Source organism: Sus scrofa, chromosome 2 (assembly GCF_000003025.6).
Source record: "Sus scrofa isolate TJ Tabasco breed Duroc chromosome 2, Sscrofa11.1, whole genome shotgun sequence".
NCBI lineage: Eukaryota > Metazoa > Chordata > Mammalia > Artiodactyla > Suidae > Sus > Sus scrofa.
The window spans coordinates 65294297-65310277 of NC_010444.4; the positions used below are offsets into that span (position 1 = coordinate 65294297).

A 15981-nucleotide genomic window follows, 5' to 3' on the forward strand; every position below is an offset into this window, starting at 1 on the left:
GCTACTGAGTGTTTTAGTGCACCCTTATATTTTGCCTCCCAGTGGAGCGCCTCTCTCTTCTCAGCCTGGTCCAGGCCCTGCTGCCCTCCCACACTAAGGTTAAGAGGGACGGCTATGGGAGTTCCCACTGTGGTGCAATGGGATCGGTGGCTGGGATGCAGGTTCTATCCCTGGCCCACACAGTGGGTTAAGGATCTGGCGTTGCCACAGCTGTGGATTAGGTCGCAACTGTGGCTCCAATCTGATTCCTGGCCTGGGAATGCCATAGGCTGTGGGGCAGCCAAAAAAAGAAAACAACAACCACAACAAAACAGAGGGTCAGCAATGGTGAGGAGAAGCCCTTAGGGTAGGCAAGGAGGGGAGGCCTGGGTGGAGAGGCAGTACAGCCAGGGAAATGTGGCCACATGTGTCCCCAGCTTCCTTGTTTCCTGCCAAAAGTCATGGGCTTCCCTGAGTTGCAGCCTCTCTGGGGTGGGAAGGATGATGGTTCCAAAGCCTGATTCCAAGGCCCCTGCCTACCCTCGCAACCAGACAGCCTGACTCAATTTGCCCGCCCTATGCATGTGACCCTCCACTGTCCCCCAAGTGACTCAGGCAGCCTGGAAGCCCCCTCCCTGGGGACGCCCGACTGCCCACGGTGACTTTTCACAGACATTGCGGAAGCAGCGTGGCGCCTCCCTGGCCGGGGATAGGCTCCTGGGGGCAGCCCACCAAGGCCTTGGTTCCACAGCCCACCTCCCCCAGAGGGCCTAGGGGCTGGGGGAGGAGGGTGGGGAATCCTTCTCAAAGGGCCTTTGTAGGAGACGCTGGGACGGTGGGGGAGGGGGTCTGCCTGGGGACCACGCCCTTTGTGACTCACTCCTCATTGCTGGGCAGTGACTCACGTCCAGGCCCCCCCTCTGCTTGCTTGCAGCAGGTGCCAGCACCAGCTTTGGGATGGGGGCCTCTGCAGCCAGGTTTATGCCACCCTACCCTGGGCCTGTGGCGGGCAATAATTTCTGGGGGTTCTCGCCCTGCCCTGGCCTCCTTGTCCTATAGGGCTTGGACCAGAGAAAACTTCCCACACTCCCTCTCTTCTTTGGAGAGGGGAGCGGGGAGTTCAGACGCCTGTACTGAGATGTGCCAGCTACTGTCTTACTGTTGATTCATGGAATCCCTAAACCACAGGAGAAGCAAGGCATTCTTGCTACCTCCTTTAACAGATGGGGAAACTGAAGATGGGTGAGATTATGAAGTTTGCCCAAAGACACAAGAAGAAGAATAAACCCAGTGCTGGTGCTGGGACATACCAAAGTCATCCCGGTGTAAAGGGGTAAAGATCCCAACTGCCTTGTGCACCAGTAACGGGTTACTGCATCCTGCAATGTCGCTTCCATTTTACTCGTTAGCACTCTGAGGCAACCAGCGTGTGAGTCACACCTGAGTGTGAGAGGCTGGGCCGGGATTCGAACAGAGTCCGGGAGTCCGGGCTTGCTCCCGCCGTTTCCCAAACGGCCTTGGGCGCCCACATGGGGGGGCTGGGGCGCCCCCGCCGCCGGGCCCCTCCAGCCGCCGGGGCCAGCCCGGGCCGGGCCGCCCGCCAGGCTGCCGGGCGCCTCGCCCGTCCGCATCACGCCGCTCTGAGTCACTGCGCTCTCGGGCCCCGCCCCCCGCGCCAACAAACAGCGCGTTGCCTGGCAACTGCCCCCCCCCCCGATCCCTCCCCCAACCCCACGCCCCGCCCGCTCCTGAGGGCCCGGGTTCGATCCTCCAGCAGGGTGGCAGCCGAGGTTCCGGGACACGATGGTTTGATTCAGATTGTGGACCCAGATCAGGCCTGCAGGACTGGTTAGCACTGAGACGAGGGCTAAGGAGACAGCAGTGCTTCAATGGGGTGGGGGTGGGGTGGGGTGGTACAGAGGGTCCCCCTGTCATACCCACCCCTGGTTTTCAGGAGGCCAGTGCAAGGGTCAGGGGATGGCACTGGGGACCTGCTGTGGGGTGAAACGTGCCCTGGAGAACTGGGCTAGAGCTGTGATCTGTCGGTCAAAGCCATTTTCCCAGAAGGATTTGGGGAGCTGGCCTGGGGGTGGGGTGGGGTTCAGGAGGGCTATGGTGGGGGATTTTGGCTTTCCCCCTTCCCTGCACTCTCAAAAGAACTAGCACTTAATAAGCACTTTCTGTGTTTTAAGCTCTGATGTACACACACATGTATCAATGGACATGAACTGATGTTCATAAGCGCTGACATTGCACTGGTATTATTCACATGAGGAAACCGAATCACCAAGAGGCAAAATCCTTTGCCAGAGGAGACAGAGTGTCAAGATTGAAACCAGACAGCGTGATTTGGGGCTCCTGTGCCCCTCTCTGTGGGGTGAATCCCCCCTCCTTGCAGTAGTCATATATGTGGGAGTCTGTGAATATGTGTGACAGGTCCACATGGAGGCTTGGGTGGGACATGTCAGGGTGTGATAGGGGCCAGGTGGGCTCCTCGGGAGTCACTGACACAGGTTGTGTTCTCCAGATGCTGGGCCAGGCCCCCTTCCAGGCTGCCAGGCTATTTGAGGGCTGGGAGAGGGTTCCCCAAGAGCCAGCGTTAGTTCACTCTAGAGTCCCCCAGATCCATACTGGCCAAGATCAAGCTGCCCACAGGACCTCTGAGGGGGCTGCATGAGGGGCTTGCCAGGGCCCCAGACCCTGTGGGGTAAGGAAAAGAGCAGGTACTAATGGTGGGCAGAGAGGGCAGGGACATCCTCTCCCCACGCCTGCCTCTGTCAGGAAAGCTACTTGGGGTGTGTGTGACCATCTTATTCAAATGATTGAGTAAATCACTTAAATGGTTGAGGGCAGAGACCAGAGTAGGGTCCCTGGAGAGTCAAAAGTCAGAAGGTCGGGAGTTCCGTTGCAGAACGATGGGTTAAGAACCTGACTAGAATCCATGAGGATGTGGGTTTGATCCCTGGCCTCGCTCAGCGGGTTAAGGGCCTGGCATTGCCTCAAGCTGTGGTGTAGGTCACAAACTCAGCTTGGATCTGGCTTTGCTGTGGCTATGGTGTAGGCCTCAGCTGCAGCTCTAATTAGATCCCTAGCCTGGGAACCTCCATATGCTGCAGGTGCAAGCCTAAAAAGGAAAAAAAAAAAAAGTTGGAGGATCATGGTGGGAGGTGAGAGAAGCTTCTTAGAGGAGGTGATGGCCTATGACCTGAAGGATCTCATCAGAAAGGCTGCTTGGAGAGAAGGTGCGAACTTGAACAGCAGGGCCTTGTGGGTGACAAGGAAGCTCATGGAGGAACTTTACTCCGTGGATGGTGGAAGGGAGATGTGATTGGATTTAATGGATTTCCATCTGGAGAATGGATGGAAAGAGTAAGGCCGGAAGCTAGGCGATCAGGGAGACCAGACTGTTGGAGTGTTTTCAGGCTAGAAATGATGGTGGTTCAGAAATACAGTTAGTTGCCAGATTTAGCAAATAAAAATACAGGAGACCCAGTTAAATTTGATTTTCAGATCTAGAGCAAGTTAAAAAAATTTTCTTTTCCTTTAGTAAAATTATGTCCCAAATATTGCTTGGGACATACTGATACTAAATGATTCATTGTTTATCTGAAAATCAAATTTAACTGAGTGTTCTGTATTTTTTTTTTTTTCTTGCTTTTTAGGGCCGCACCCGCTGTATATGGAGGTTCCCAGGCTAGGAGTCTAATTGGAGCTACAGCTGCCAGCCACAGCCACAGCAACACAGGATCCGAGCTGTGTCTGTGACTCACACCACAGCTCACCACAACGCACGTGGGATCCACGGAGCTGAGTGAGGCCAAGGATCAAACCTTCAACCTCATGGTTCCTAGTCCTATTCATTTCAGCTGGCCATGAGGGCTACTCGGAATGTTCTGTATTTTTAACTGGCAGTACTTGAGGGTCTCCAGGATGTGTGTGTGGGGGGGGGGCTTGGGATGGGAAAATGATAATAGATAAAATGATGGAGCAAACATACTTTGAAGTGGCTACTACTATTATCTCTATTCTACAGATAGGTAAACTGAGACCCAGAGAGGGTTTTTTTGGTTTTGCTTTGTTTTGGTGTCTTGTTTATAGTTAGTGAGTGACAAACCCCCATTGGAACCTAGGCATGTTGGTTACAGTTCACTAGACATTAGAGCTGGCACCCCACTCCCTCCACGGCGGAACTTGGACGCCAGGGTTCCCTTGGTTTCTGGTGGCCCAGGTAAAGCCCTTCCTAATGCAGTAGATTCCCCAGCATCCCCCCTTGCAGCCTGGGATCTGTACCACCCCACTTGCGCCCCTCCTCCCAGGACACCGAGGCAGTGGGCGGGACGGGAGTCTGCCTGGGGGGGGGGCGGCGGCGGGAGGGGGTGCTCCTCTCCCAGGAGGCGGCTCGACCTCTCCCTCCTCCAAGCCGGGAGGATCCGCCGTCTGCTCCCGCCGGCAGGGGGAGGGGGAGGGTTATTTTTACCTCCCTCCAGGCAGCCGGGGCGACAGGAAGTGAGTGCGCGGCCCGCCAGATGTGGGGAGCCAGGCAGCTGGGAGCAGCCACAGCTGGACTGGCGGCCGGCCGGGGGCGGGGCGGGGGAGGCAGGGTGTGCAGAAGGAGGATCCCAGGCCTCAGGTCCCCCCTTTGTTCTCCGCCAACCCAGCCTCCCTTCTGAGGTCCCCCTCACCCCCATGGCTCCCCCAATCTCGGCGGTGGCCTCGCTGTCCCCCATCTGCGCACCAGGTCCCCTGTTGCTCACGAGCTCTCGGGGCCGGGCGTGGAGGGGACCAAGTTCCTCGCCCTGGGGACCCCCGGGTCCCAGCAGACTGAGGGGTGGGAGGGGGAGACTGCCCCTCGCCGGCCCCGCCTGCCACCGCCATTGTTTACCCGTCGGCTGCCTCCTAGGAAACTTAACCCGCCCGCGGTAATTTTATTTGGGAACTTCGGCCAGTTGCCATAGCAACCCCCAGTGACGTCAGAGGGGCTGGGGCCCGAAATCCCCGAGAAAAGGGGGAGATGGGATTGGGGGGAGACCCCCAGGAGGGCCCCTCCTTAACCCTGCGCCTGCCGGGTCCCGATCAGAGGGGAGAGGGCAGCCAGATGTGACACCTCTTGGGCGCCCCCATTCTGGCCCAGTGCCAAGTGAGGGTGGCCGGCCAGGCTCTGATGTCATCCGGTTCTGGGTGGGTGGTGAGTCAGTCCCCAGGTGGGGGCTGGGCCAGGCCTGGGGGCTATTCCTATCTGACTCACCCCACCAGTGCCCAGGAGCAACACCTGGACAGACCCTGCCCTGGGGATTTCAGGCACCTGACTGGGGGTCCCCACTGATCCCCTAGAACCTCTAGGTCCTTCTGAACGGTAGGTGGGTAGGCAAGGGCTTTCCTGGTGCTCCCAGCCCCAGTTTGGGGCAGTGAAATGAAAGAGTTAGTGGCAGTGAACTGGGGCTACCGCATAATGTCCTTTGCGGGATGTGGGGAGTGGCTGGTGCCCTCCCGAGGAGGCAGGTGGTGGGATCTCTGCTCAGTCCATAACACAGCATGTCACCAGGGTGATGGGAGGCAGGGGCCCTGACTGGCAAGGAAGAGCACAGCGCCAGCCGGGGGCTGGGCTGGGAGGAGCCACCCTAACCACAGTGACGTGGGACTTCCTCGGCAGGGCCTGTTTGATGTCTCTGTGTGCAGTGTTGCCATGGGGCCCGGCGGGCGCCCGGCCTATGAGCCCTGGTGACCTACAGGGCAACTGGGTCTGTCAGGGTCCCTTAACCTAGCTTCCCCACCCCAGGTCTGTGTGGTGATAAACCTGCTGTACCCACATGTACATGCTTATCCAGCCTCTACTCGGCCTCAGGCCCTGGGCCAGGACATTGCACATCTCATCTCAGAATCTCGTAATAGCTACACAAGGCACATTTTCAGGTCCATTTTACAGAGAAAGAAACCGAAGCTCAGAGGGGTGTGACCATTTAGCCAAAGACATCCAGCAAGAAGTTGGGGAGCAAAAATTTGAAACTCGGTTCTTCCATGCTGCTCCTTCCCCCCTCCATCGTATTGGTCTCCTTGATGCTTCTCAGATATTCCAGAAATGTCCTGCCTCAGGGCCTTTGCACTGGCCGTTCCCTCTCCACCTGGAACTCCTTCCTCCAGAAGAAGATGTGGCTTGGTTTCTCCTTCATCTCCTATAAGTCTATGTTCAAATGTCACCCCTTCCTCAGGGTAGCCTTTCTTGACCTGGCCCCTACCCCATTACCCCTCATCTCCTTGGCCTCTTTCTATTCTATTCCCACAACACGTACCACTCAACAAGCTCTATAGGCTATATATCTTTATAGCTGTTTACTGTGTGTATTTCCCCCATTGATGTGGGCCCCATGAGGGCTTTTTTTTTTCTGGCTTGTTCTCTGCTGCATCTCCAGTGTCCAGAACAGCACCTGGCACACAGCAGGCACTCGATGAACATTTGAAGAATGAACAAATGGGTGTGTGTGTGTGTGTGTGTGTGTGTGTGTGTGTATGGCCTGTGCCACTTGACCGCTTGGCCTGGCTTCACCCTGGCCCTGTCTTCTCACCCCTCCCCGCCATTACAAAGAATCAGTTGGCCAGTTTGGAGAGCTCTGATCCCTCTTGGCTGCTGTCCCTGGGTATATTGGCCAGCTCAGGACCAGGGTGTGTGGGGGCAAATTTTGGGGATCCAGATGGAGGGCCAAGAGCACCAGGAGGACCCTCCAGGCTTGGGCTGAGGAATGCTAAGTGAACTGAGGTGGTCCAAGCTACATGCAGGGAAATAGCAGAATGGCTTACAGGGGTGGGCTCAGGGCGCGAGGCACAGGTATCCCTGGAGGTCAGCTTGGAGGAGGCACTTTCCTCTAAACATATGCCTGATTGGACTAATAACAAGAGGAGGGTGATTCCAGATAGGAGACTTTGTCCTGGGATATGAAGGGGGTTTTCTAGAGGGGTGATGCGGAAGGGGTGTCCCATTGTAATTTGGTCACTTTATACTTCTGGAATGATGTGTGTGTGTGTCGACATAGGAAGACCCTGGACTCTGGGAACTTCATTCCCCTGTTTGTAGCTGCTCAGAAGGACTTGTGGCGAGTGCCCCACCCCCTCTGAGCCCCGCCCTGAGTCGGGGAATTCTGTGCCACCCCAAATCTTCCCCTGGGGCCCCACAGGCAGCTCTGCCCCCTCCTGCCCCAACCTGCCAGATCCTGCTGCCTGGGCCAGCCTGCCCCTTGGGCCCCACAGAGAAGAAAGACCCAAGAGCCCCCAGGGCTGGGCCCCATGGGATAGTAGCTAGGTGCGGCTTCCGCCCCCCTCCAATCCCACTAAGATCCAAAGTGGGGGCCTATTGAGCTGAACTGAGGAAACGGGGGACTCTGGAGGAATTCTGGAGTGCCCGGTGACCTGGAGACATCTAAGCAGCCCTCCAGTCTTCTACCTGGGCCTGCTGTGAGTACCCTCTCCCCCCAGCCTTATTCTTACTGCCTGAGAGGTGAATGGTGAAGAAAATGACCCCCTGTCCCAATTATAGGACTTCAGAAATGTTGGGGGTGGGTGGGAAAAAAACTATACCCCCAAGCAATGCCCACACAGGTAGAGAAATTGTCCTTAGGCTGCAGAACCTTGCTGTGGCCTAATGGTGGTGGTGGTAGTGGTCTGGGGGCCACTGGCCCTGGTCCCATCTTGGAGAGGGCAAAGTGGCATCCGGGCATGCCCAAGGAGGCTGGCTTGGCGGCAGAGGGCACCCCGCCCCTCCTTTGCTGAGTTTTGTTCCCGGCCCCCCACCTGGGCACAGGGCCAGGCCCCAAGGCAGGGCCCCGTCCTGGGGAACAATGCAGCCGTGTTCCTCCCGGTGGAGGGGAGGTCGGCAGAGGATGAGGTGGGACAGACACGCATGCAGGGAAGGAGGGAGGGATCCAGGGAGGGCCTCTCTCCCAGGGATACGCCAGGAGCTGGGGAGTTTCCCAGAGGCCCTGGGTGGTTGGGGGATGGGGATGCCGGGAAGCCCGTGGCGGGAGGGGACCTAGACGCAGAGAGCCCCCCTGGACTGGGGTCAGAAAGTCTTCAACGGCAGCAGGAGTGGGCTGGGTGGGATAAAAGGAGGGACTTCCCAAGGCTAAAGAATGCACGGCGGAACTGGAGAGTGGAGATTCGTGTTCGGCCGCATCCCAGAGGACCCAGGCCCATGCCCTCCCAGGGAAGGGAGGGGTCCGCAGTGACAGTGTGGCATCTTTCCCCCTCCCTCTCCCCTCCCCTTGTCCACGGTCTCCTGGGTTTCTCTTACCGCTCAGGGGCAGGACTTAGGCCGGGAGGGGTTTCGTGGATGAGATGGGGATTAGGACCCCTGCTCCCGTCCTATCCCGCCGGGAAGAGCCTTGGCTTAAAAACTGGGTCAGGACCCCGAGTCCAGGACCCACAGAGGGAAGCTGGGCTGAGTCTGGGGCCCAGGAAGAGTTGGGACAAGGGAGGAGAAAGTTGGGGCTGAACTGGGGACGGATCTGAGTTGGGGGACCAGAGTGAAAAAGTGGGGGCGGACCGGCTCCGGGGGCACATGACGGCGGCGCCCGCCCCGCCCCGCGCCCGCCCCCTGCCCGGCCCGGGGGGAGGAGACGGGGGAGGTTTTAAAAGCGATTCGGCCCCGCGGCGGGCCGGTCAGTGAGTGGGATGGAGCGCGGCCGGCGACCGACCCCGGCCCGTCTCGGGCCCGCCGCCCGCCCGCCTGAGTCTCCGCGGGCCTGGCCGGGGCGGCGGCCGGAGCCCCGAGTGCCGGCTCCCCTCCCCGCGGGTGAGTCGGGGAGGGAACCGGGAGGGAGGCGGCGGCGGCGGCGCCGTGGCGGCGGCGGCGGTGGCGGCAACTTTTCCGCGCCCGACTCGTGAGAGGAGTGGGGGTGCGCCCGGCGGGTCCCCCGGTCCTCGACCAGGGGGAGGGTGCCGCCCGCCCGCGCCCCACCGCTGGGAGTTGAGGGGACAGCAGGGGTCGGTGCATCTGGCGGTGGTGGCGGCTGAGTCCCGGGGCGCCCCCTACGGAGCGGGGGAAGGGCGGCCCACCTCTACCCCGTCCCCAGGGCCCCGCCGCGGTCCCCCCTCAACCACTCCTCCCTGGGAGACTCAAGGGAGCGTGGTGGGGAGGGCGAGTCTCAACGCGATCGCGATCCGGGCAGGTTAAGGTGGGCCGGAATTGGCCGCAGGGTGGGAGGGTGTGTGCCCGCCTTGGGGTTGGGGTGGGGGTAAGGATATGCGATGCCCTGGCTCCTGGAGGTAACTGTCTGGGCTTTGTGGTCGGGGGTCTCCCAGAGTTCTGTGGATGGGGGCCAGGGACAGTGGTTCCAGTTCTTGACAAGTCAGCTAGTGAGTGAGGGAAAGGCCTTTCACAGAGGAGAAGGGTGGGGGCCCAGTGGTACAGTCTGGACTTTGAAAAACTTGGAGGACCCCTCTCCTCCCTTCTCGCTCCTTCTGGCCCAGTTGAGAAGGGTTCAATTCACATAGGAAGGGGGCCAGGTGTGAGAGATTCCTAAAGGGCTGACTCCCCAGCCCTGTCAGTAGTTTGGGGTCCCCGTGCCCTTGGGCTGCAAGAGGAGGGTGAAAGGGCCCAGACTGAACCCGCACCCCAACATCTTAGCTCCAGACTACCCTCTGACCTTAGCATTGGACCTGACTGCTACCAAAAGCCCCCAGCCTTACACTGACTTTCCTAGGCAACCCAGCCAGGCCCGGACCCAGGGGCCTCCTGAATGCCTCGGAGGTGCACTTGATTCCCTGTCACCTGTCCCCTCTGCCCTGGCCTCAACCATCTGTCTGCTCGTGACGGGTCGTGCTTGAGGGAGAGGCTGGGATGTGTGGGACCCTTGGCATTGAGGGGTGTCCTCTGGCAGCCCTGCCCATGCCAGCTCGAGCTGGAGGGCAGTACCCAACAGGTGCCTGGGCTTAGAGGCGAGGTGACGTGGGACACACCCTGTCCGCTCACCCACGCACCCTGCCCGGGCCGGCCCGTGTGCATGTGTTCACACGCCGCCGTCCTGGGAAGGTGTAGGCCCTAGGGCCTGGTGCCAGCTCCGTCCTAGAGCCCAGTGGGCACCCACAGCCCTCCGTCCTTGCGAGATGTCCTCTGGGAGTTCCCTCAAGACCCCAATGAGCAAGCCTCATCTGTGGGCCTGGAGAGGGCTCTAAAATAGCTGCTGGCCTGGCTCAGGGCTGGCACGCGGAACACATGCGTGACAGGGCGTGTCTTGGGGGGGTCGGGCCTGTCTGTGCTAGCCCGGCCCCAAGCTTCTGAGGACCCTTGCTCACTGGAAAGAAAAGGCAGACAGAGGCAGATGCTCCAGGGGTCCTCCCAGGGACCCCTGCCCCAACCGCTGCCCTTTGCAAGTAGAGGCCAGATGTTCTGTATAGGCCACCGCTGGCCCCATGGGTACAATGGGATGACCTGCTTTCCATGGGCCCAGGTGATACCTTGATAAATGTAAGGCATTTTTCAGAGTTTGCCTTTCACCTAGGGAGGCTGGGTGGTGGCGTCTGTTCGAAGTGAAGAACGCAGCCAGGAACCCTGGGCGGTCTGAAGAAAACTTCTTCCGGCTCCTCTCTGAGCTGGCTGGCTGGCCTTTTCCCACTTTGGATGCACTATACGCCAGGATCAGGCCTGACTTTTCCTTAGACTTCCTGCATGACCTTCAGCCTGGCTCTGAATCCTCTGGGCCTCAGTGTCTCCATCTGTGTATGGGAAGCATTGGGCAGGCGAGCCAAGAGGTGTGCACTTCCCCTCCCTGTCCCAGGCCCTGGGCTTCAGATCCTTTTGCAGACACTCTGGCCACCTTTTCTCCCACCATCGAGTGTCCTGGGTGAACGTGGAGGTGTGTCCGGGGCAGGCTGGTCCCCTGGGAAGGACGTACTCAGAGCCCATTGGGTGTGGGTGTGAGAATCCTTGGGCAGAGAAGGACGCCGCCATGCTGGGCACGGATGAGTCATGCTCCAGCGGTGCCTTGCCCCAGGGTGCTGGAGCTGGCGCCACCCTGGGTGTGGTCACTGAGCTGTGGCCCTGGGCAGAGCAGGCCTGGGTGGTCTGGGATGGGGTCCCGGGTGGTGAGGGGCCAGGGAACTGACTTCTGAGACACTCAGCTCTCCAGCCTTCTCCCGGCCTTGGGCATCACCATCCAGAACCAGGGTCACATGCACCCCTGAGAATGCCTTGGGGAGCCCAGCGTGAACTTCAGGCTTGGGAATTGCCAGGGTGCCGAAGAAGGAGGACAAGGCCTTGAAGCCAGCAACTGCCCTTGAGGCTAGTTGCCCCCAGAAGGCAGGCTGGGAGGGCCAGGACATGGACCTATCTGAGGATAAGGCCAAGGTGGACGTGGCGGTAGAGGGTACCCCTCAGGACTCACAGTGGGGATGTCAGGGGGTCCCCTGGGAATTCTGTGACTGGTCTGAAGGGGATCAAAGTTGAAGGCAGGGATTGGAGTGCGCTGTGGTGTGGCTGGGCACAATGGGGGCTGGGATGTGACTTGCATGATTCCCCTATTTATAACAAGTGATTCAGTCCTCACTTACTCACCCCTTCCTGAGCCTGCTCCCCTCCCCCCCAGCCCTGGGTGGGCAGCCGGGCCCATCTATTTGCCAGTGCCCTGTCTTCCTCCACCCTGGTGCCAACCTCTGAGGGCTGCCCATCAGGCTGGTTGTTCCAGTGGCAGTGTTGGGATTGGAGTGAGGGGTGGGAGGCCTGGTGGTCAGGAGGCACTTGGCTGGGCAGTCCAGGTTAGAGGCTGGCTCAGGGCCCGGCCTAAGGGAGCCTCTGTGGAGAGTCTGGGCCCATTAGGCAAAGCGTTAGTGACAGGCTGGGAGGGCGGGCAGCAGCGGCGGGCAGGGCGGGGCCTGCAGCCCTTGGTATTTTCCGATCCCAGCTGCTCTGAGAGGGTGGAAAGTATTTGGGGACCAGGCTTGGGGGCGGTGGTGGTGGTGGCGCCCCCAGCGGAAGCTGCCCCTGATTCATTCTTGGAGCATGGGGTGGGGGGGGGTAGCATTACCGACCCGAGTGTGTCTCACGAGTCCACGCCCTGTCTGCAGAACATACTCAGACACACACACATCCATCTATCCGTGCATCCATCGGTGTGGCCTGAGTCCCGCTGTGATCCCTTGGCCCAGGGGCCTGCCCTCCCACCCCACGCCTCTAGCTGCCGGGAGCTTGGCTCTCCCTGGACACCATCTCCCCTGAGCCGAAGAGGCATACCGCATACCGATGCTAACGGGGGCCCCCGCTCCTGGGCACCTGCATAGCCATGCCCCCTCCACTTGAGACCCAAGCCTTTTGCGCCTGCGGGGATGGGGAGTGGCCTTGGCCCTGGCCCGGGGCTCTGTGCAGGGGAAACCCCACAGGAAACGGGCCTGGCCAAATGGCCGCCCTTCCCGTTCTCGTCCCTGGGACATGAATGTGCTGTCTCACTTCCGGAGGCGGCCCAGGGAGGCCGGCCGCCCTGCGGGGCCTTGTCTGCTCCCGGTCGGTGCCCCCAGACCTTGAGGGGACAGGGCTGGGCTGGTTGTGCGATCATAAAGTGGGTGGCCTGTGCGTGTGCGTGTGTGTGGACGGGGGGGGGGGAACAGAGCAGGACACCTCACTCCACCTGTCTCCCAGTGGTGGGCACTGCCCACGAGATTGGGGTCCTGTCCTTGTGCGGAATTCTCAATGCCATCATCCTTCCTGTTTCTGCCCGTCCAACGATGACAGATCAGCCCCGTCCTAAATCCTTACCAGGCATCATCCCTGCTCTGCTGATGGGGAAACGGAGGCCCAGAGAGGTTGAATAACTTGCCCAGGGTCACCCAGCTGGGAAGCTGCAGAGCCAGCGTTCAAATGTGGCTGGACTGGCTCTGGAGTTGGGGTCTTCTAGCCACTAGGCTCTCATCATATGGGTGGTCTCTGGTTACTGAACCCAGGGCCAGCTTCATGGGCTTGTGACCTGTGCCATTCACAGGGTCTCCCCTTCTTCCTCATTCAGAAGGACTGGAGCTTGGTCGATGCTCTGTTGTCACTGTCTCAAAATTCGTAATTTATGAAGAGAGGGCACCGAGTTTTCATTCCACACTGAGCCGCACAATTTCTCTACGTGGTCCGGGTGCCAGGCACGTGCTAGGTGATGCTCTTGGGGAAACCTATACATGGTAGAGACTCTTGGTTCCATTTTGCAGATGGGGAAACTGAGGCTTAAAGGGCATTTGGGAAGCTGCCAAGCTGGGATCTGCACCTTGAGTCTGGGTCTGGGGCTCGGGGGGCGTGCGTGCCTGGGATTGCTCGCTGCCGGCATCCGCTCTGGTGGGTGAGGCGCGTGCTGAGGCCTGGCCTCCGAGGAGACGGGGCCACGGGGGGCGGGGAGGGGGGAGGCCCTGGTGGTTTCCTCCTGCCCTTCAGGCTTCTAGGAAGTGGCGCCAGCTGGGGTGAGATCACTTCCTCACCCGCCTGCCTGCCACCCCCTCAGCTTCCTCTCCCCATGGCCCCATTTAGCCTGCCCAGGGCTCAGTGGTGGTGGGGAAGGGAGGTGAAAAGAGGGAGGGGGGGGGGTCCCTGGCTTTGGGAGTTCCTGCAGCCTCGTTGACTGAAAGTGGCCCGCTGGGTTTCTCTGCCTCTCTGGGCCTGGGAGGCATGGCTGGGGCTGGAGCTGGGAGCGTCCAGCCTGGTGGTCCAGCTTCTCTCTATAGCAGCCGCTGTGCATGGGCAAAAGAGCTCTCCTGCAAGACCTCAAAGGATGGCAGCAAGTGGGAACCTGGAGGGCAGATGTCTTCAAATCTCATTACCTCCTTTTGTCTCTCCTAGGTGCCAGCTGCTGGCTCTGCTCAGTGCCCCCCGACCCCTGTGCCATGGTCGGCTGGGGTTCCTGGGGATGGGATTTGCTGCCTGTCACAAATCACATTGCCAGGGATTTCCAATCGACCCTGAGCCCTGCCTCTGGGGCCACCGCTGTCACTGTCACTGTCACTGCTGAGGACACTGACCCGGGGGATGAGGATGGGGTGGCAGAGAGGCCCCTCTCGCCTGCACCTGGCCTGGGGAGCAGGGCTTAGCTGCTTGTGAGCAGGTCCACAGCAAGTCGTGTTCACAGTGGCTAAGTTCCGCCCCCTGGAGCCCTGCCTCCTCTGGCCCTGCCACCTCTCCCCTCCTGCCTGCCTATCCTACCACTGGGGAGGGGGGCCTCCCTGGGCTCTGCCTCCCGTGCCTACTGAGCTGAAACACAGTTGATTTGTGCAGACTGGCTCAGTTCAGCAGGAACAGGAGTCAAGCCCCCTTGGAGTCTGCTGCCCCCGCCTTCCTTGGGTTGGCCAATCACTGCCTGGGGGAAGAGATGAGGACCTGGCCCCAGACCTGGGCCTAGAGGAGGAACTTGGGGATGGGTGGGGCCTGGGATGGGGTGGGTAGAACCAGCTGTCTGCTGCAGGCTTGGTCCTCCTCCAATTCTGCACTTGCTGACCCCCACACAGTCCCACCTCAGGCTGGACTATGTTCCTAGGGAGGATGGGCAGGTGGGTGGATGGGTGGGTGCTCCTTCCATGAAAAAAGGAAGCTGGCTGTGTCTTGTCTGGCTGACCCTTGCCCCTCCTCTCCCAAGCCTGGTGGGGGCATTGCTTGCCTGCACTTTCCCAGAAGCCAGTTACCCAAGAGGAAGCTGACTTGGGCCCCCAGACCGTTAAATGTCATCTCTGGGCTTCCGGAACCAGGCTGGCCTGACCTGAATGTGACTGGCCCCTTCTCCTTGGGCCCTGAAGCTTCCTAACTTGGGGGGAGGAGCCATGACACCCTCTTGGCACTTGGGGCAGGGAGCAAGGTCCTTGTGGGCCTAGAAAGGACTCAAGCAGGCCTTGGTGGTCCCAAGGCATGGAAGAATTGACTGTCATCAGATGGAATGGGGCTCTTTTGGGAGGTGAGACGGGGAGATAAGGGGAAGCCCCCTAGGCTGTCAGTGTTGATTCAGTGTACCCCTTCCCCACCACGGATAGCAATCTGGGGCAGAGTGTATGCTGTGTTGAGCCTGTCGTCCGATTAAATAAAAGCTGCCCCCTGCCTCATTCCTAAAGATCTGGTGGTTTGTGATTTATTCCTGCCTCCATCCCTGGAGTTCTGGCTTTTTGGGTGGGGAGGATTTTTTAGCCTGAATTTATTATCCTGGCATCCTGGTGACCCTGAGAGAAATACTGACCTTTTGGACAAAACTGAGACCAGAGGGTCTTGAGCTAGTGACATTTGGGGATGACCAAGACATAAGGGATATTTCGGGCTGGGGGTAAATTGCCGGTGTCTGGTATCAGAATGCTGGTGGGGAACTTGGACTTGAGGTGTTGTGGGCCCAAGGGTGACATTTGGCTGTGATGGAACCTGGGTGGCACCCCAGGTCTGTGGGAAACATCTGTACTTGACTTTGAGAGGTGAAGGGCACAAAAAGGGGCGCCATAGGTCTGAAGCCCCTTGGAGGCAGCTTGAGACTCCAAAGGCCAAAGCTGCTGTGGAGCGCTCAGGACTGCCACCCTTACCCTCCCAAGTCTCCAGGTGGCGCTAAGGAGCTCGCAGGTAAGCAGTGGTCTTCCCGCACATACCTGAGGAACGCGCGAGGCAGGGCAGTAGGTGGGGCCGCACCCACTGGTTCCCTTCAGGTGGCAGTGCCACGAGCCAATCGCCGAGCCCAGTGCCTCCAAGGCCCCGCCCGCGGCCGCATGCGGGCCCTCGGCGCCCCCTAGCGGCGGGTCCAGTCCAGCCTCGCCCTGAGCCCCGCCCTCCAGGAAGCCACTGTCCTCGCCTGCCCCCGCCCTGACAGTGATCCAGGATGTCCCTATGTCTGTCCCTTAGTCTCTAAAGGCAGGAAGACCCCAGGGGAGGGTCCTGACTTCTTGGGGAGCCAGTAAAGGAAGGCAACCGAGGACCTTCCTGCCGTCCCGCAGATTCCCTCACTATATTTGGAGACTGGAACCTTCACCCGCACTATTGGAGCCCAGACACATCCTAGCCGCTCCCCCATTGACCACGCCCACCTCGGC

At 59.8% G+C, this 15981-nt stretch overlaps 3 non-coding genes across 3 annotated transcripts; all 3 read left to right on the forward strand.

The window, feature by feature from the left end:
• Positions 13821 to 13890, forward strand: MIR23A (microRNA 23a). Its single transcript, NR_038489.1, has one exon. It is a non-coding gene; the product is annotated as a microRNA 23a (primary transcript).
• On the forward strand, positions 13998 to 14079 carry MIR27A (microRNA 27a). The gene has a single exon (NR_038498.1). It is a non-coding gene; the product is annotated as a microRNA 27a (primary transcript).
• Positions 14157 to 14228, forward strand: MIR24-1 (microRNA 24-1). Its single transcript, NR_038490.1, has one exon. It is a non-coding gene; the product is annotated as a microRNA 24-1 (primary transcript).